The 20,537-nt window shown below is 38.4% G+C and overlaps 1 protein-coding gene and 1 long non-coding RNA gene across 2 annotated transcripts in view; one reads left to right on the top strand and one right to left on the bottom strand.

The window, feature by feature from the left end:
* The first annotated feature begins 3,388 nt into the window (after nucleotides 1-3,388).
* LOC144014220 (prickle-like protein 2) overlaps nucleotides 3,389-20,537 on the top strand; it is a 95,364-nt gene continuing 78,215 nt past the window's right edge. Inside the window, exon 1 of the mRNA XM_077513860.1 lies at nucleotides 3,389-3,726. The gene's annotated coding sequence lies outside the window, so the exon portion shown is untranslated. The remainder of the gene's footprint in view (nucleotides 3,727-20,537) is intronic.
* On the bottom strand, nucleotides 7,134-8,409 carry LOC144014222 (uncharacterized). The gene is made up of 3 exons (XR_013282428.1): nucleotides 8,183-8,409; nucleotides 7,538-7,770; nucleotides 7,134-7,258 (listed from the first exon to the last, which is right to left on the bottom strand). It is a non-coding gene; the product is annotated as an uncharacterized LOC144014222 (long non-coding RNA).

Below are 20,537 nucleotides of genomic sequence, written 5' to 3'. Positions count from 1 at the left end.
TTGGTTTTCTAGATAATCCGTTCCGGAAAGTCTGGCTAAAACTGAATCATACAACTGCTTAAGAAATATTTCCCAATAATGTAAATTCAATTAATCAACTCCAGAGTCCGGTATACAGAAACTCAAAAATATTAACACAAAATGAATTTTGAGGGAAAAGCTACAATTTTTGATACGGACAGCTGTTTGAAATTGTCATCATATCTCGTCGCACCAAAACTTCACCGATTGTGAGGTGACATTATTTGCATCCTTAAGGTCTTATCGGAACAATGAGGACCTAGATAGATGGCATTCTTAAAGGATGCGGCTCATTATTTGTGTTATTCTACATGCACAATCAAGGCTGGTGTCGAGTCTCCATTTTGTATGTGAAGATTGTCTTTGGTTTTCCAAACCTTTGTTGTTCCTGTTTCGAGTTACCCAGTCTTTCCTGTTCAAGGTTGCTTTTAGATGAAGCATTTCATCTAGGTTTGATGGTGCTTCGATGTATTGCTTGCCGTCGTACTCCCTCCAGCATTCCAACCTGTGGAAAGCGACTTGGCTTGGGTCAATTTCTTTTACAGTTATAAAGCTTTTACAGGGCTTTAATCTTCGCCTCACTTCCTGGTGTCCACATAGTGAGTGTTTGGAATCGTTGAGCTGTTTATATCGTTTAATTTTACTGGTTGTTTATCGTCTGATGTGGGTGGTGGAATGTCATTTGTACGATGAAGAGCTGGCAAGGATGTTGGCTTGAGAGTGCCCGCTATCATCCGATACGCTTTGTTTAGCTCTGCATCTGTTTTGTAGGCATGACATGATCTTGCCCACATGGGTACAATCTTCAGCGGTGGATTGGCACAGTGTTAGAACAGTCTACCTCAATGTGTTGGGGTCAGCTCCCCAACTGGTGGTGCGAAGTTTACAGAGGAATTTGTCCCTGATGTAAAGTTTACTCCATGTTTGGAGACATCGTCTTTGAATGAGAGCGTCCTATTGAGGTTACTCCTAGGTAGACCGGAAATGGGGGATATATCAGCTTGTTTTTCCACTAGTCTTGTATTTCTGTTGGCTGGTTGTTTAAATAGTTGTCTGAAATACATAGAGTCCTTTTGTTGGGATGTACGCGAGCTTTCAAATCTACGGCGCCCGTGCCTCATCCGTAGAACCTTCTTTTTCATTAAGTTCCCACAGTAATCCTGTCATTTTATCCATCCATCCATCCATCCATCCATCCATCCATCCATCCATCCATCCATCCATCCATCCATCCATTTTCTGAACAGCTTGCTCCTCACAAGGGTCGGGGGGGGCTGGAGCCTATCCCAACTGGCTATGGGCAGTAGGCGGGGTACACCCTGAACTGGTTGCCAGCCAATCGCTACCTCGTCATTTTAAAGTGATTTAAAGTTGTGTTGTTGTTACCTACAGTAATTCGTTCATTGAGCTGGTTGGCTCGCCATCAGGCGCGTCACATTTCCGTGTTTAAGTTTCCATTAGCTCTGATTTGCCGTCCGTCAGCAATGAATGGCCGTGCGGAAACACAAAATATTGGTCCGGCATCTTCCGGGGGCCGTAAATATGTTTTTTAAAATTACTGTACAAAGTATTTTGATGTAAATAAAGACTTTAACAGTGAAATCTGACTTCTGGGTTACATCGCCAGCATAAGAACGGAACTCGTCTGTAACTTGAGGACTTCCTGTACATTTAAATGACTAATGAAGTTGATACAGAGCATTTAAACACACACTGTTACCTTTATTGAAGAGGTGAATGCGGCAATTTTACACTTTGCTATGACTTCTTGGATTCTGTCGTGATCCTCGCCTTCTTTATTAAATGGCAGTAATTTGGAATTCTGTCGTATTGTGTAAAAAGTGTTCAACAGATGGCAAAGTGTACTCGGCAATTCCAGCTTTTTATTAACGTCTCCTCCGTCCCGTTGTGTAACACGTCCTGTCCAAATTTAATCAGGCCTTTAAGGCCAACTGCATACAGCGCAACGCAACCCAACTTGGAATGGGACATAGCAAAATCATGACAGTTGGCGACTTACGCCCGCACAAACAGCTACCTAGTATGGCCTCAAGAGTTTTCAGGCTCCACATACAGTTATAATTTACTGTACCACTGCCATTCAACCATAAAACTACAGCGTGATGGTCAAGGAAGAAGTGGGTTGCTACAAGAGGGTAGGTGACAATAAAGGAGGAGGCTGCCTTGCACCCATTCACTTGAATGTACCTGACACTCTACGTATATCGCTCACGTGCATTTTGGTTCCCCGTGGGACCTGAATTCTCATACAGAATGCTTTTTTATTTGAGGTTATGAATATAATTATCGTGCACAGAATGCAGCAGCAATTCAAATGGGTCTATAAATACCGTACACCCTTTTATGTTGGTGCAGGCTGAAGTGTCGCTCGTATGTAGAGCACAGGCTGTGAATGCTGAGTGGTGAAGCGTCTTAGCTGTTGAAGAGCTCAGCACTTTCCTAATGGGTGTTGTATTAAAGAGATTTGGGGCTTATGGGTGTGTTACTCTCACAGGCCTGTCAAGGATTTAATATTGTACAGGGTCATTCTCGTTCAGCAGCGCGTTGCTATATTCGGCCTCATTACTCTTTTCTTTATTTTTTTTTTTCTTCCTCTATGTGTGGTTACCTTAGGGTTAACCTTTGGAAGCATTCTGGTCCAATTTGCTACGGCTGTTTAATTTCACAGTTGGAACATTAATAAAAATAAAAATAAGAAGGCATTTTCTGACTACTATGATTCATACAAATCTGTTGTTCTTAAATGAGGCAATCTCCCACAATCTGGATTGATCAAATGTCACTCACTGGACTGACATGCAAGCAGATAACAATTTACACTCACATTTACATCCCTCAACAGTTTAGTCTTTAGTGAATGGTCTGTGTTAAGAAACTGAGGTACACACAGAGAACCTACACAAGCACAAGGAGACTGGCCATCTGGGCTCGTTTTGATGTAACTGGATGCTGATGACTTTGCAAAGCAGTCGCACATTACAGTACAGAATAATCTCCTGTTGTATTATCTAAACTAGGGCCTGAAATAATATCCTGCCTCTACTGACCTCTAGTGTTTCTTCTCGCTATCCTGGACAAAAGTTGGGTTCATCCAAAATTACAGAAAAATAGGGATGGGTACCGAAGACGGTACTTTTGTGGTAAGTATCGATTGGGATCGGTATTTCCGAGCATCGATTCACGTAAAATAAAAGGGTGCCATGTTTCGATACTGAAGCACGTCGTTTTGAATTGTGATTGTGCGGGAGTATGTGAGTTGACTATTTTCCATGGTGGACATGAACGCAACATTATATGCAAATTACGCACCCGGCATACTGACGTCCCCGACTCGCGGAAGCCTAGCCGGTCTGGAGCCGCGTGGTCGGTCGGCGGAGGGCGACAGGCCCCGGTGGCAGCTCAGCTGAGAGACTGACCGCCCAACCCCTGGGTGCCACCGCTTCTTCCTCGGTCTACAACGCAGCATTCACTCAACCGGGTCCAGGCCGGGCCGCAGCCGGTGGAGGACGCCAACATTTCCGTGTTTGGGAACTAGCGAGACTTTTGTGCCTCCCGTCAAACAAATACATACAGTTTATAAAGGAGGAGGAAAGCCTCCGCACCCGGCGGAAGCTGGAAATGTCCGCTTCCCCGGAATCAGCACACGGGTGGGAGCGACCCCACCGAATAGAATCATGACAGAAGGTAAACTGCTTCACCATCGTTAAGGTGTATAAACATTGTAATTTGGATGTACAGCAGGCTACTACTCTTGACTATATTTACAATCGCGAAAGCTTGTGGCCAAAATGTAGCGAGCATTACGGACCACATCGGGTGCAGTCAAATGATTAATTTGAACACAATTATTCTCTTTGTTCACATCATGTCCCCTTCCAACTGTTATTTTTTTTTTCTATATTGAGTGTAAAGTGGGTTGGAACTTCAAACTCATTGCGCGGCGTGTGGCAACCTTTATGTTCTGGAAAAATAACTGCACAAAAAATGAAAACATCAATTATTAATTTATATATTTACTGTTAACATTTATTTTTTTATTATTGCTCTGTGGCTCATTTGTTTTACATTTTTGTTATTTGTCAAAGTTTATATATTTAAAAGTAATTGTTAAATTGATTAGAAAAAAAACACTGTTACATAACGATGAACATTTATCACATCCAAACAAATAATAATAATAAATAAAATTGGAGGAAAAAAAATAAAAAGAAAAAAAATATAAATTGAAAACAAGAGCAAAAATGTACCAAAAATTGGTACCGTTGAGTACCGAGTATCGGTACAGTATCGGTTCAAATGTGAAAGCTACCCATCCCTACAGAAAAATGTAAGCACCAACATGTTTGAAAACAGACCTTTCTATCTATCTATTTCCCAAACTGCTTATCCTCGCCATTTTATTTTAATTTATTTTATTTATTTCATTTATTTTATTTTATTTGTACTATATGAACACTCATTCAAATTTTTTGAGCAACAAGGTGGCAAATCAACAGTGTTGCCACAGTTACCTTGAAAAAGTAACTTAGTTACTTTACTGATTACTTGGTTTTAAAAGTAACTAAATTGCGTTACTGATTACTTGATTTTAAAAGTAACTAAGTTAGATTAAAAGTTACTTTTTTAGTTACTTTCAGCAGCTGCTGATAACACCATCTCAACATAAAAATAATGCGGTAGAAACGGAGTTCCAAATACTTTATTGAAAGTGCATTTTTAACATGAAAATAAAGTTTTTTTAATGAAAAACAAAATAGGCAGTCTGTCTTGACTTCTTGTAACGTAAATACTTTTTATAAAACAAAAAATAAAAATCTATCCAGGTTGAAAATGAAAATCCCCTTAATTCCTCTATTGTTTGTTCCGCTATTCCAGTGTGTACACTTGAGTCGACTCGTGCATGCTGAAAACTAGGGGTGGGAATCTCTGAAATGAGGCCGATTCGATATGTATCTCGATTACACAGGTTGCGATTCGATTGAAAAACGCTTACCTTTCAGAACAGAACGGTTCGATTAAGTTTGGGAACGATACAATTTTCGATTCGATACGATTCATTTCAATATTCACAACTTATAGTGACATTTGTTGCTTGTAAACATTAATCTTAAAACACCACAAATTTTAACAGTATCTACAAATGTGAACAACAACAAATATGTCTTCTATATTTTTATATTTTGAATCAATTATTTAAATATACCGCAACAAAGGGCTGGGCGATATGACTGAAAAATGTATCAGTTTAAATATTTATTAGTAGTTATTGACAGTTATAATTGTTTTTTTGTGTGTGTTTTTTTCTCTTCAAAATAAGGATCAGGAAAACAAAAGGTTGATAATTTAATGTTCAATATAAATATTTAACCTTTAGACAGACACCAACACAATTAAACAGAATATGTGCACATTGTTAAGTATAGGTCGCTTGCACATCGTAATGCATCATGGGAGTTTTTTCTTCGGGCGCCATCTTGGGTGTCCGCCGGTTCACAAGGTACACTCGTGAGTTACACGGTAGAGCTTATCAACCTGATGTCATTTTCGCAGTATTTTCACGATTTACCGGAAGATCAAAAACAACGATACAGGCAGAAGGTGTCTCTGTGTGGTGGGATTGATCCTAATTACGTCCTGACCAAGGGTGATTTTTTTTTGACGGAGAAAGCTTGCTGGCCAAATGTGACTTCTCTGGACATTTTTCACTACCTCGTGTTGACAACATGCTCCATAACACGCCAACAAATCCCTGGAGGCTTACAATTATTTTGTAAGCGGGTGGATACAGAGTGTAAACTTTAACATCGCATCAGAAGAAACGGTTGCTGTTGCACGTAAGTAAACCACATGGTGTTGGTAATTCTGCACACAAAAATGTTGATTTGTTCTCAGGCTTCCTGTTATCATTGTGTTTACATGCACAGCTGGGTTTACCTGGTGTGGTTTTTCTAATCATTTTATAACAGGCAAATATGGCAGAGCGTATAAGAATAAAAAAGTAACTATGCACAGCCTCCCCGTGGCTTAATTAAATTTAATGCTACCCTTTCACTAGTTACATGTTACTTAATCAACTTATTCTAAATGGTTAAGGTTAACCACTCTCAGAGGACGTATTTTTAGTTTCAGTTTCCAGTACAATAAAACGTGTTCATGGTAACTACTGAGCATACTGACAGCTTTTCTTATGATCTCACGGTTAAGGAGGCTGTCACAACACCCAATTTCTGTCTGGTGCCGGATGGCAACAATTCCCATCACTTGTCACGACAACACCAATATTATTACCAGGTATGTATGGCTTTACTTTTTGTAGTTTCTTATTTAATTCTATGTTTCATATTTTCATTACAATGTTTGTAATATTTTCAGATTCAGGCACAGATGAGTTTAACTGGACGGGACTTCTGCGACTTTGTGGTGTGGACAAAGTGTGATTGAGCGAGTCCACCCAGATCGCTCGTTTTGGCCAGCTGGAAAAGCCAGAGTTTTTTTTTTTTTTCCCCAAAGTCCCCTCCTTACCTGAACTGCTCGGGAGAGCATTTACTAGATCAGCAGTGGACTTCCAGTGTTCCTGCTCAGCCGCTGTCACCTACCACTTGCTCATGTAATTCAAAGATGCGGAATAAAGTAGTTTTTTTTGCTGCAGCAGATTGTAAAATCAAATGATATCACTTGAAGTGTGCCAATCTAGACTGCCAAAAGGACAGTGGTTTTGTGACAAGTGTGAAACAAGGATTATTGGGAAAACTGAAACACAGTACTGGTACTTGTCTTACATTAAACAAATTTAAAAGAGAGCAACTTTTTCCTCTGTACATAGCATAATGAAAGTCATTGCGTACCCCATCAACATTACATCATACCGTCATCTCAGGATGGTAGGCACCTGTGCTAAAATAAACTACATTAATTAACAGTTCAATTTTATCCCTGAAATTACTACATCTAATCATTATTCACTTCATTTTTTGTGCTTTTAGAAATAATAGAGATTTATGCCATTACTTTAAGAGGGACCATATTGCACATTGAGTCAAATCCTGTCATTTGTATTATGTATAGCTTTGTAAACAAACCCAACAATAGAATTTGTATAATCGCTGCCTTTATTAGCGCCAAACAAACAGTCGCATGTTGTCCTCCTCCAATGCTTTGATGCTCGCCTTCGTTTCCATCATGTCATTGGCAATCAAGTCGGTGTGGCATGAGATCCCTAAAGAAATAATAATAAAAAAAAAAAAGATCACAAAAAAATACGGTACCAGTAAAAGGTTTAATATAGTACAGTAGTATAGTTTTTTTGTCAGTGTAAAAGAAATGTACACATTTTGTTGCATTTTTTAATGTATGAACATTGCTACAGGCAATTACTTATTTCTATAAACACTTCCAAATGTCTCTAAAATATAAGGTGCGTGTACACACACAAACATAAACACATACATTCACTCATGCATACAATATATCATGTAATGAATTCTGAGTGGCATACCAGAGTCAATGATGTCAGCAGTACTTGAGGGTACAGGTTACTGGAGCCATCTGGCTGCATAACTGCAACAAACTCTCTGCCACTTCGAGTCGTCTTTTCTTTGCTTGTCTCTCCTGTGCACGTTCATATCTTGGCACCGACTGGGCTGAGACATAGATGTTGTAACTTGGGACCCAACTTTAATGTTGGAGCCCAGTCGGGATGATTGGACAGAAAAACGGGCGCAGGGCGACCTGTTAATATAAACAAATATATAAACAAATAAAATATGGAAAAAGTGGTTATTTTGCCGCAGTAGGGTGGCCGTGAATAAGTTCTTTAGCATGATGTGTAGGCTACCGGGGGTCTGTTTTCTTGCATCACCCCCTTCTGTCTCTTTTTTTCCAAGTTTACATTTTGCCACCAAAAAACATGTTATCGGCATTAAGAGCCCAAGACTAATCAATCCAATTTCAGCAGTAAACACTTTGCACTGGCACTACTTGGGTGAAAATGTTCGATGTTAGCTTTCGGCTAACGTCCGCTAGCCAGCTTGTACTACCGAACTTGCTTGCTCATGAATCCAAAACATAAGCAACTTGCCCATATATGGGCGGTCGAAACGTTATTAATCCTCATGCATTAAATAAAGGTAAACAAGCTTACCGCTCACAAAGTGATCGCTGCACACACGAGCCCAAAGTAACGACTTCCCTCCGGAGTCCGCACTCCTCTGTCTCCAGGCCCTGGTTCCTAATTATTTTCGGAATTCAGAAGAAAGGCCGACCATTTTCCCCCTTGGCTTTGTTCGAACAGCCAACGATGCAGCAACAATGTACCATTTTAAACGCAGACAACAAACGTGATAGATACGTGTTAGACCGAATCACTACGTAAATGAAGGCCACCCAGCATGGCGACTACGACAAATCCGGAAGTGACGACATGTGCAAGCGACCTATTAAAGAAACATCAATTTAAGACATGAAATAAAGCTACCGTCCAGCCAAAAGAAATATGAAGCCACCTTATGGAACAATAAATCTATCAAACATATTTTAACCACTTAATATATGCAAAAATATTTCCAAAAGTTCATTTCCCTTTTTAATCAACAATTTTTGTTTTTAACAATTTTTGTTTTTCTTTTGCCATGACATTTTTGGTTAATGTATGACATCTTTTTTTTTTTAATCTGAGACACGATGACCACAGAATCACTACTGTTTATATTTTGTTTATTTGGGCTGTCGTTCATTTTGAGTTTGATGACGCAATCGCGGGCACGTCTCAGTTCTCCTATCTGCTGCTCATGCTAGTTGTAGACATTGACAGGGGGCCACAAACTGAGAAACGAGATACTTGCAGTGTGCTTTTAGCATAGCTGGTGTGTTGGCTGTGGGACATACCTGTGTCGTTTGAATCCATGCATTGGATCGTCACGGGAGTTATTCTTTTTGGCTCGCGCGCAGTACCAACGCCGGCCCGGGACATACAAGTGCACCGAGAGGACTCGATAGCAATGGGAAATACCGAGATGTACGGTACCGGCTTCTGCTAACTGTCTCCACTGTTGCATGTTATCACTCGTTGTGCGCGCGCGCCGTGTCGCGAGCACGGCGTTGGCGGTAGGCTCCCCCCCAAGGTGCGTAACGTCTTTGCATTATGTTTACAACATCCGGGGAATGAAGCGTCTCTGAGCGCTATTTTGCTAGCTTTCTGTAAACACGGAAGGAGCTTGAAAAGTGATGCTACTGAAATGTAAACAAAACAAGTAGAAAACGGCGCAGAACTCTTGCTATTGTTATGAAAACCATAAAGCCTCACTCGCAACCGATTCACAGCCACGCGATATCCGGTCCACTACTGAAAACGTGACTTGTTGACGTCACTCCCCCTGGCGAGAGGGCGGAGACGACCTCATCCCATAATGCTTCACGGACCAGGATGGAAATAATTTTTTTTTTTTTTTTACCACTTTTATGGTCCATAATGTACACTTTTTTTTGTTGCCTTGTGTGCCTGTTGGTTAATAAAACTAGTAGTAAAAGTATCATCACTTTTGTTTTGAATGTGCAAACCATTCATGACCAGACCATGGCTGAATTCAGTGTGGTGATCAATGACTTCCGCCTCATCTTCATAGTTAGAGACAGTTGTTTGTGACTGTTACAACAGTGAGATATTTTGCCTTCTTCATGAAAATGTGGAGTAACGCATTGAATCTCTGGACAGTAACTACTTTGTAGAATAAAGTAACGCGTTAGACTAATAGTTACTTTGGGAAGCAAATTTTTAGTAACGCGTTTCCGGCAACACTGCAAATCAATGTCAATGTTATCATATTTGCTCATGAGTGCATGCTAGCCATGTTAGCTACTAGGGGTGTTTAAAAAAAATCGATTCGGCGATATATCGCGATACTACATCGCGCGATTCTCGAATCGATTCACTAATCGTCAGAATCGATTTTTTTTTTTTTTTGATTTTTTTTTTTTTTTAGGATTCACACCTTGAGCATTGAAGAATGTTATATGAACGGAACATTAAGCCTTAATATTTTATTTTAATGCTGTTCAAACATGAAACAGATTACAACCTCTATAAGACTGAAATTTCAGATAAATAAATAATACATTTTCATATAAATCTTACACTCTACAAGCTTACTGATTAGTATTTTCTAAATTTGAATGAAAAAAAATCGCAACAATCGACTTATAAATTCGTATCGGGATTAATCGGTATCGAATCGAATCGTGACCTGTGAATCGTGATACGAATCGAATCGTCAGGTACGAGGCAATTCACACCCCTATTAGCTACCATGCTAATTGTTCAAGATTAAAATTAGCTATATAAGAGGATGACCAGAAGTCCCGTTGTGGCCGGTACCGTCCTGTTTTTGAGCTTTGCCTCCCATATACTCTTTATCGTTTGCACAGAACGACCAACATTAGTGGCGGATTCACAATAATGCATTACTGAAACTTTTTGTAAACTACAGTCAACAACTACAGAAGCGTATTGCATTCACTTGAAAAAAAAAAAAATCCTGTTTTTCTGACTAATTTTTTGGGGGAGCTTTGTTTTTTTGTTTGAGTTGTGTGTTTTTTTTTTTATTATTATTTTCTGTCTTTCTGAATATATTTTTTCTGTTTTATTGAATATTTTTTTCTGTCATAAAAAAAAAACAGGGAAAGAATTATTCAGAAAAACAGGAGGAAAAAAAATATTCAAAAAAGCAGAAAAAAAATTGTTTAAAAACAGAAAAAAATATTCCAAAAAAAAACAGCATACCAACTTCTGTTTTTTGGAGTTTTTTTTTTTTTTTTTTTTAAATAAACCTCTGAACTCCAAGTGACTTGTTGCAGACCACTGACCTGTATATATAACTGGATTTCAGAGGTAAATAAATAAATATAATAATAATAATAATAATTATTATTATTATTATTATTATTATTATTATAAATTAAAAAATAATATAATAAAATATTACCAACCTCATAACCTAATATAATAATATAAAATAATAATAATAATAAATTTTAAAAAAATCTGTTTTTTTAAATATTTTTTTCTGTTTTTTTTTTTTAAGTAATTAGTTTTCTCCTGTTTTTCTGAGTAATCTTTCCTCTTGTTTTTCCTGAATATTTTTCCCTGTTTTTTTAAATATATATATATATATATTTTTTATGACATAAAAAAATATTCAGTAAAACAGAAAAAATATTCAAAAAAAGAGGAAAAAAAAACTCAATAAAACAAAGCGCCCCAAAAATTTAGTAAAAAAAAACAGGAGTCCCCCCCCATAGTGAATGCAATACGTTTCCGTAAACAACAACTCAAGGGCACAGCTATATTAGTAGTAGCTCTGAGTACGACATAGTGCAGTTCTTATCACTGCAATCTAGAATTACACAATAATAAATATTTAGTAGCTTCTGACATTGTTAAAACTGGTCTTTATTGTTTGTCAGGACTTAATCACCAAATTTCAGCGAGCGTGCTGTTTTGTATAGCCACTGGCTTGACTGTGACTATTTTCTTTTATGTGGTGGGTGCATTCAATAAAACTTGATGATCCCCGGCAGGCTTTTCATACTGCATCTGAAGATGAGTGAAGTTTGTAGAGGACAAATGAGTGGGAAGAGTGTGATGCTCTCTCACTGAGGACCGGTAGAGAGGAGGGAACACTGCAAACCAGGACATGGCACATTCCACACCATCAGCCCCCACATTACACTTCACACACTCTTATACATCATCAGAACCAAAATAACAGCAGCTGCTGCCGAGGTTGCCAATGCCTTCCATTTGGATTATGTATCATTGCTCATCTTGTCCTTATTACACATTGGCAGCCCAGTGAATGAACACAACCGAAATCTCTATCAAATGACCCCGTCTCATGTTGCGTTTTCATATAAAATGGTGACCGGTGAACGTTTTTACTGCATCATGTGCTTGCAGCGAGTACGCCAGCAGTGGGCGCTGTTTACTGACATACAGCCGAACAGCGCTGGTGCTGCATCAGTATTGATTGGACAGGATTCTACTGTTCATCTGATGATTAAACTGCAACCGGAGCTCTTTTTTTTTTTTTTTTTTTTTTTCCCCTGGCCAACGGCTTTCAAGATAGCCTCTTATGAGTGCCTGTTGCAGCAAAAGCAACACTTTGCTTATGTGTCACTTCCTGTTGTGTCACAGTAGATGCAAAGTCGTGTCTTGATCTTGTCTTTTTTTTTTTTTCCATCCTCATGGATCAGCATGTGGAATTGTCAGTTTCAAATGCTTCTTATGCCATAATTTCCCACAAAATAAAAACATTACGGTTGATTTTCACTCACCAGCAGGGTTATTATAGTTTTGGAATTTTTCATTTTAGCTCGTTTTTATTTCGTTTTTGAGTTTTTGTTTTGTTTTTTTTGTTTTGTTTTTAATTCGTTTCCAGTGTGGTTTTGTAAGTTTTTAATAGTCTTAGTTATTTAATAAGTGCTTATGCTGCATTCAAGGATGGTCGGAAGTCGGATATATTCGAGTTGTCCCAGTTCCGACCTGAAAGCGTTCGAGACGAAAGTAAACAACCAAAATGGGGGATAGTGATGAATTGTGTTTTTTATTTTGGTCCTCAAAACTCATTTTGACATCCAGCAAACTTACCCTCTTGCAATTTATCTTATTTCATAAGAATTCCATACGCTTGAGTAGTTGACCGTATAATTTCATGCAGGGAGATAGCAGCATACTGTCACGTACGTTGTGGTACCTCAAGTTGTGTCAAATATTTATGAATGAAGAAAGCTATCTAGTTTTATACTCGACTAAATTGTGTTTTACCATTCACGGTCTGCTTCCGAAGGGGTCGCCATTGTAGAGTGACGTCACTTAGTCCGTCGGTGATTTTGCTGTCCTTTTTTTTTTTTTTTTTTTTTTTTTCCCCCCCCCGACTTCACAAGTAGAATTTCAGAGTTCAAGGGGGCGTTTCCCATACACACTTCCTGGTTTGAACTCGGAAAAGTCTGACTTCCGACCATCCTCAAATGCAGCATGGTTTAGTTTAGTTTGTTAGTTTCAGTATAAGTTTTAGTTTTAGGTGTTTTTTTTGTTTTTTTTGCTTTTTTTTAATATATTACTTGTGCGCAATGTTCAAAAACCAGCATGCGAGTGACGTCATCTGAAGGTGCTTTTCTATTGACTGCAGCTAGATTACGTCACTTCCGTGTGACACACTTTCAAATGTCCTTATTCCGGTTAATATCAAAATAAATTACTTAAAATTACATTTAAAATCATCCCCAAAGGCTCATGCATTAAATTAATTACCAAAGACAAAAACGAAGGACGTTTTTGATATAATTATAGTTTTAGTTGGTTTTGTAAACATAAAATGCAGTTTCAGTTAGTTTTCGTTTTTTAAAAAGCATTTTCGTTATTTTGGCTTCGGGCAGTAGGAGAGCCAATCGCAGCCTCACAAGGGTTCGTTAGTTTTAGTTAACTAAAATAACCTTGCTTACCAGAGTGCAGAGAAGATGGGGTCATAGGTCAACTTTAATGCATCATACGAAGCCTTGTAGATAATCAGATGGTGCCGGATCAACACTTTACTCGTATTTTACAGGAAATTACTCAACTGAGTACTATGCCCTATGATTTTATTTTTTTTTTTAATGATTCATTTGATTAGAATTATCTTGTTTGTAAAACACAGTTTGAATATATTCATTTAGATGTGATTCTATTTACAGTGCATCCCAATTTTAGATTTCATAATCTCATCCAAGACCACCTTTTTATTATTTGAGGATTATTTCTAAAGTTAGACCCTTCCCGTCAGAATCAGATGCTGATGTTTTTATTTCTCGAGGGCTATGTTCCCGGCGGCCACAAAAATCCTGTTTCACGCCACCGTGGGCAAAAATGGGATGTTCGTAAAGCAACCGGGGGTATGGGATGGGCATACTTGACAGGCTGCGATTGCCGTGGATGCCCAGTGAGATGTTTATATTGTCAAAACAATTGCCACGGTAGCCACGAGCCACGCTACAGATGAGAAAACCTGGTTGGCCATAGAGCACGCAGCTAAATCTGACAGTAAACTATAGGCCATAAAACACTTGCAGTAGGTCTGCAGTGGCACGGGAAGCATATTTGACTCCCCGGCATCTCACACATGCCACCTCCAACTCTTGTTAACTCTTATAAGCATGTGTTTAATTTACTGCCAATGCCCACGGTGGCCTATTTATAGCGCAGGAAATCCATTTTTGCAGTTCCTCTCCCCGAGATCTCATTTTATTTATATCATTTTATATATTATCATTTTATATTTTAAAAAATCGGCCTTTAAAATTCTGTTTTCTTAAGAATTTATGGGGCAACAGATATATTTAAATAATCAATTAATGGTTTTATGAATCAATATTCTTTTTTCTTTTCTTTGACCAAGCCCCATTATATTATTTATTTTTTAATTTGTTGTGTAATAATTCCAGTGCACCCAGACAGCTTTCCCATCGATCTGTCTTGATGTTTTGCCTCATCCCTTTTTTCATCATTATGTTATTTCAATTTCAGCCACACATAATTTGTGCTTTGTTTTCGGACTCCTCCAACCTTTTTTTGATGAGAATGGCAAAGAAATTAGCAGTCTTCGACATGATTCAACATCGTTCTGGTTGCTACGGTGATAAATCCACTGTGCATGTGTCGATGGCTGAACTCCCGTCGAGTGTTTGGAGAGTCATGTCCTCCGTTTAGTACACACACACGCCGATAATGCAGTGTTGAGCTTGTTTTGGTTTTAATTCAGCTGCTTATTAATGTTTAAGGTACAGCGAACAGACCTGCTTGTGCAACAGCGTACAAATTGTGAGCACAATCAGAAAACACACACACACACACACACCTCCCACACAACTCATCTGCACACGATCACACGACGAGCGCTTGAGATTCACACATATTCATCAGCCACTTTTCAGAAGCGCCTTTTATCAAATCCCATCATTCATATGTTAAACAGCCACATCACTCGCTCTTGGGACTTCAAACAAGAGCGTGACGACGACAGCAGAGCCCCTCAAACGTCCGACATTTTAGTTGGACGTGATCCCGTTGTGTTCTCACAATCATGAAGAAGAACATCTCAATTATGATGCGAACATAAAGTCTGTAGAATTCAGAGCGTCTTATTGCAGGGCTTTAACCAAACTGACCTTGAAGGGCGAGCCAGTCTCAGCTGGACGCGTCTGAAACTGGTCCAGGCAGTGTCTCCAACTGGAGCAGATTCTGATCCCTAATCATCTTCAAATCAGACACACTCACAACAGCAGCCAAATACACGGTCAAAAAAAAAAAAAAAATTACTATGGTGGCCACCCTGCTTGCGTCTATTTCATTTAGAGCTGTCAAACAATGAAATTTTTTAATCAGATGATTCACATAATTCACATAATATGGATTCATCATGATTAACCACTTTAATTAAAAGAGCTTTTTATCAACAACTTTTGACCACAAATGCATATATTTATGTTTATTGCTCAAACACAACCTGTGCTACCTTTCATGTAACCATCCGATGTCAAGCTAAAGGATCATCTGCGGTCCAAATGAATTAGTGTGATTAATCTGCGTTAAAACATGATTATTGCAATATTTTTTTGTGATTCATCAATGAGTTAACACTTCAACTTTGACAGAACAAATTTAGTTGCATGAAATTATCAAATGTATCAGTTTTATGTATATAGAGTGAGTCATTACAAACAGAGGGAGTGCTATATTATTATGATTATTATTATTATTATTATTTTATTTATTTATTTTTTTTAACTAGGGAACATTTAGCACAGGCATTATTGTGATAAGTGATCCAAAATCCCCATCTAATGCTTTTCAAGGGTGTCATTTCCAAAACAGTAGCGTGCCGACTCCCGTGAAGGTCGTTCACAAAAACCATCTAAACGAACGACATGGCGCGAAATGTGATTACGGCAGTCTGATAATTAGTGTCATTGTTAGGGGTGATTGCTCTGGTTCGGAAACACCAACATTGTCCCTTGCTTATGTCCACCTGTGTCTGGCACCAAAACAATAAACAATTGTAACGTTTGTGCTTTAGAAGTACTTCGCAAAGAAATGTAGCCTACCGATTATTTAAAAGTACTTTAATTTTTTTAATATATATTTTAATATATATATATATATATATATATATATATATATATATATATATATATATATATATATGTATGTTAGGGGTGTGAATAGCCTAGTACCTGGCGATTTGATTCGTATCACGATTCATAGGTTCCGATTCGATTCGATACCAATTAATCCCGATCTGAATCTATAAGTTGATTATTGCGATTTTTTTTCTACCCAAATTTAGAAAATACTAATCAGTAAACTTGTAAATGTACACCGTAAGATTTGTATGAAAATGTATTTATTCATCTGAAACTTCAGTCTTATAACTGTGAGCCACTGTATTTAACAAACAATCTGTTGCAATCCGTTTCATGTTTGAACAACATTGAAATAAAACATTAAGGTTTAATGTTTCATTAATAGAACATTCTTCCATGCTTACTGTAGGAACCCTAACCCTAAGTAAGACATTTTGTTGAATATTTCCATTAAAAAAAATTCAGATTCAAGAATTGTGCGCTGTAATATCGCGATATATTGCCGAATCGATTTTTTTTTACACCCCTATATACACACTGTTATATTGTGTTTTGGTGTATGGTACTGACGTTTTGTTTTTAAATTTGTGACGTAGTAATATAAAGAGGCGGATTAAGTCGAGTAAGTCCCCACTGAACGGCCAGCTATTGAATGCACAGCCTGCCACTGCTATAAATAATACCTGCTTTTGCCAGTTGAATGATATTAGTGGCAAGGAGAGCTGTGACAAGCTGCTTGGTACGGAAGAATTGGGAAAACATTAGCTGCTGATCTATCAGTAAAGGCTGCAGATATCACAGGTCAAAATAAAAATGAATAAATGATGCGGACGTGGAGAGTGTTAAATGAATAATAGTTTGGCATTCCATGCGTTTGAAGCACTGCTCAGTTCATTTAAATCACATTAAATATTCATTTTTGTGTGTGTTCAGCATGACAACAGCAATAATCTTTTACGCCACTGACCGAACCATATTTTTAGCACACAACGTAATTCTGATTCATGGACGCTGTGACAAAGAGAAACGTTTAACATTGCGTTTCATTCATCGTACATTTGCTTTGATGGTCCAGCGAGTTTGGAAGGATATTCATCAAGAGTCTTGCGATGTGTGGCATGAGTGGTGGTGGCAAGTGGGCGAAGATGAAAACCGGGATTGAGTTTCTAACATGGCATGGAATTAACACAATTTCCAATTAAGCTTTCATTTCCTTAATGAGATGGAGATATGCGTAGACAGATCAGCAGATGATGGATTACGCTCCTGAGGAGTCCGAACAGGCTAACGTGGCTCACCGCTCCATCTGCTCGGCAACCTGACTCCACTCCTTGTGTGGTACACCTTTTTCTTTTCTTATCCGTGTACGTGATCAACTCACTCGCATCTCGCCACCTTGGAGACTCACAAAGGAGTCAACTACCAAAGGATCTAATCACTCATACTCAACCACGCTGGACTTGAAATAAAACAGTCCAGGGTGTAGTTAGTATATCTGTGACCCTCAGCAGGGTTGGCGCCAGTTTTTCAAAAATGGATCGGTAGGTGAAGTACAGGCATTGTATACTGGATGTAACAATATCCAAATATCACGATACAATATTGTCACAATATGAAGGTCACACTCCGATAATTATCACGATATTGTGGGGATGTTGGCGATACAAAGAAAGGTCACAATATTGTAAAAAAAAAAAAAAGTGTGTGCAAGCACACATTGAGCTCCTCCACATATTGACGTATTGTTTGCAACTTCGCAAGCATATTACGTTCCCCTTAATTTGACCATTAGCATGTATTTGAAACATAGAAGGGCCAAAACATGCCTTATGAAAATTAAACTGCACTAAAAAAAAAATAGCCACCAGAGGGTGCTAGAACTGCACAAATGGAAACCAACCAGACTTTTTGAACAGATGTGCTGCTTTTAATACCGCAATATCACAATATTGCCATTAGGGCTGCGCAATATATCGAAAAAATATCGATATCGCGATATTGGCCCTTGCAATATGCATATCGCAAAGGCATGCAATAAGTTTTATATGGAATTTTATGCTTTTTATATGAATTTGATCAATCAGATGCTAACTAAAATGTGCATCGCCATCCAATAGTTGAAAATTATCAAGACATAATTGCAATTAATTAACTAAGATTACAATAAGGTTGCTTATTTTGCCGCATGAAACATGTTTTTCTTTCATTAGATAATAAAAATGTAATTTCTTTAGATACATGTTAAATATCGCAATAATATCGATATCGCTATGTTCAGCAAGTATATCGCATATCGCATGTTTTTCCAATATCGTGCAGCCCTAATTGCCATTATCATTGCATCCCTATAATAACTAAATTTTCAGAGGCTGAAAATGATTCATTTGACATAACTGTTCATTTTTTAAATTTTATTTAACCTTGATGTATTCAGGTAAGGCAATTGAAAACAGTTTCTCTTTTGACCTGGCTGCAGACAGCAGAGGCAAAATGAAAGTCAATAAAAAAATAAGAATTGTGATGTACACAAACTACACAAATGCAAACCACAACACAAATATAAATCGATAATTATAAAAACACATGTCAAATTTACATTTTTTATGTTTTTGGGATGTCTGTATTCAGTTTCATCCCCCCCCCCCAAAAAAAAGTGTGTATTCAGACCTGCACTGTTTGGTCTGCTTTAAACGGACCAGAGTTCGTTTCCCATGCTGGTGCGGACCTTTTGTGCAGGTCTGAATACACACAAACGAATCCTGGTGCAGACTAAACAAGCGGCCCGAGACCGACCTTTCGAGGTGGTCTCGGTCCGCTTCCAATCGCACTCGGCGCGGTTCGCTTTGCAGTCAAACCACGGCTGATCCACTCCAACTGCTGGACATATGCGCCTTTTTGGGCTTAACAAGCCATCGTAGTCAAATATCGAGGGGGGGGGGGGGGGGGGGGGGGAATTTTGCCCGGTAGTGAATATTGTGCTAAATTAATTCATAATCATCCGTATTCTGTTTAGCCACGCTGCTGTCAGCATGTTGTGGTGGGGGCGGGGTAAGCGGAGCGCAACTGCTCCTCCGTTTACTACACGCAATCGACGACGCGTTCCAAAATTAGCAACAGGGTGGCGGAACCTCTGTTGAATCAGCTGCCCTTGACGCTCGCATATATCTCACATCTAATAACGCAACAAATATGCAGCACAGTAATGCAGCACGTCGGAATTTCACGTTTTCCGCTATTTCCAGGTTTCGAACACGTACAGCCCTCGTCATTTTTATCCAATGGGAGCACGGATCGTCGCGTGGGTCGACATGATTACGCAATATAGTCCGCTTGCAAAAAGCACAGTGTGAATATGAACCGCAGCAAACTAAAAAAAATACAGTCCGCTTTTGGTCCGGACCAAACAAGCGGACTAAAGCACGTTTCTGGTCTAAATACACCCTAAGACAAAAATGGACACATTTCAATTAGCAGTGGCGATATATTGGATATTATGAAATCATTATTTTTAATACTTGCATGAAAACTGGTTGACATGAAAAACCATATGAAGTGTGGAGTTCACGTTTTGACTTCACTCCCTGGAGGCATCTTTTTTATTTATTTTTTGTGCCAAGCCTTCCATTTTCACTTTAGTAAGAGAAAAACATTCTCTATTGGGTTGAAATCAGATGGCAGAATTCTCCATTATGTTTGCTTTTAATACTACAGCACACAGTAATGAAAACTAGCTATAGAGGCTACATGCAATTCTTGCTCGGCGTTTTGTTTTGGAATTAATTGCTCATTCACTGGCATTTCTTTCCTCGTGCATTATGTATACGCAATCTCCCAGTTGCCTGCTGAGCCCTGTTGAGTCCATTTCCTGTTGCGTGGCTGCTGATGGGAGAGTCCTTGTTTCGCCCCAAACACAAACAGCTATTTGTGCCTGGAAATATTAGTCATCTGTCCTTTTTGACTGAGAGTGATTTTCAATCATTAGTTCATGCTGCAGATCACATCACACATCGAAATGTGGCTTGAAAGTATCAGACAAAAACAAATGCAGCGGCTTTACTTACTGTATTTTGTGGTAAACCAGATAATGGATGGATGATTATGTTTACCTTAATGTTAAATTAATCAAACTGTGCTCAAAGTACTTTACACCATCTTATTGTTATTGTGAAATAACTTCAATAAATAACAGCCAAAGTTTGATCATATTTTGGATGAACAGATAGATGATAGATGGATACAGATGGATAGGTGGATAGATAGGTGGATGGATGGATACGGATTGATGGATATGGATACAAAAAGATAGATATAGATAGATAGATAGA

This window comes from Festucalex cinctus, chromosome 2 (assembly GCF_051991245.1).
Source record: "Festucalex cinctus isolate MCC-2025b chromosome 2, RoL_Fcin_1.0, whole genome shotgun sequence".
In the NCBI taxonomy this organism is placed as follows: Eukaryota; Metazoa; Chordata; class Actinopteri; order Syngnathiformes; family Syngnathidae; genus Festucalex; species Festucalex cinctus.
The sequence above is the reverse complement of the archived record's forward strand: the minus strand, read 5'-3'. Positions and strand labels throughout refer to the sequence as shown.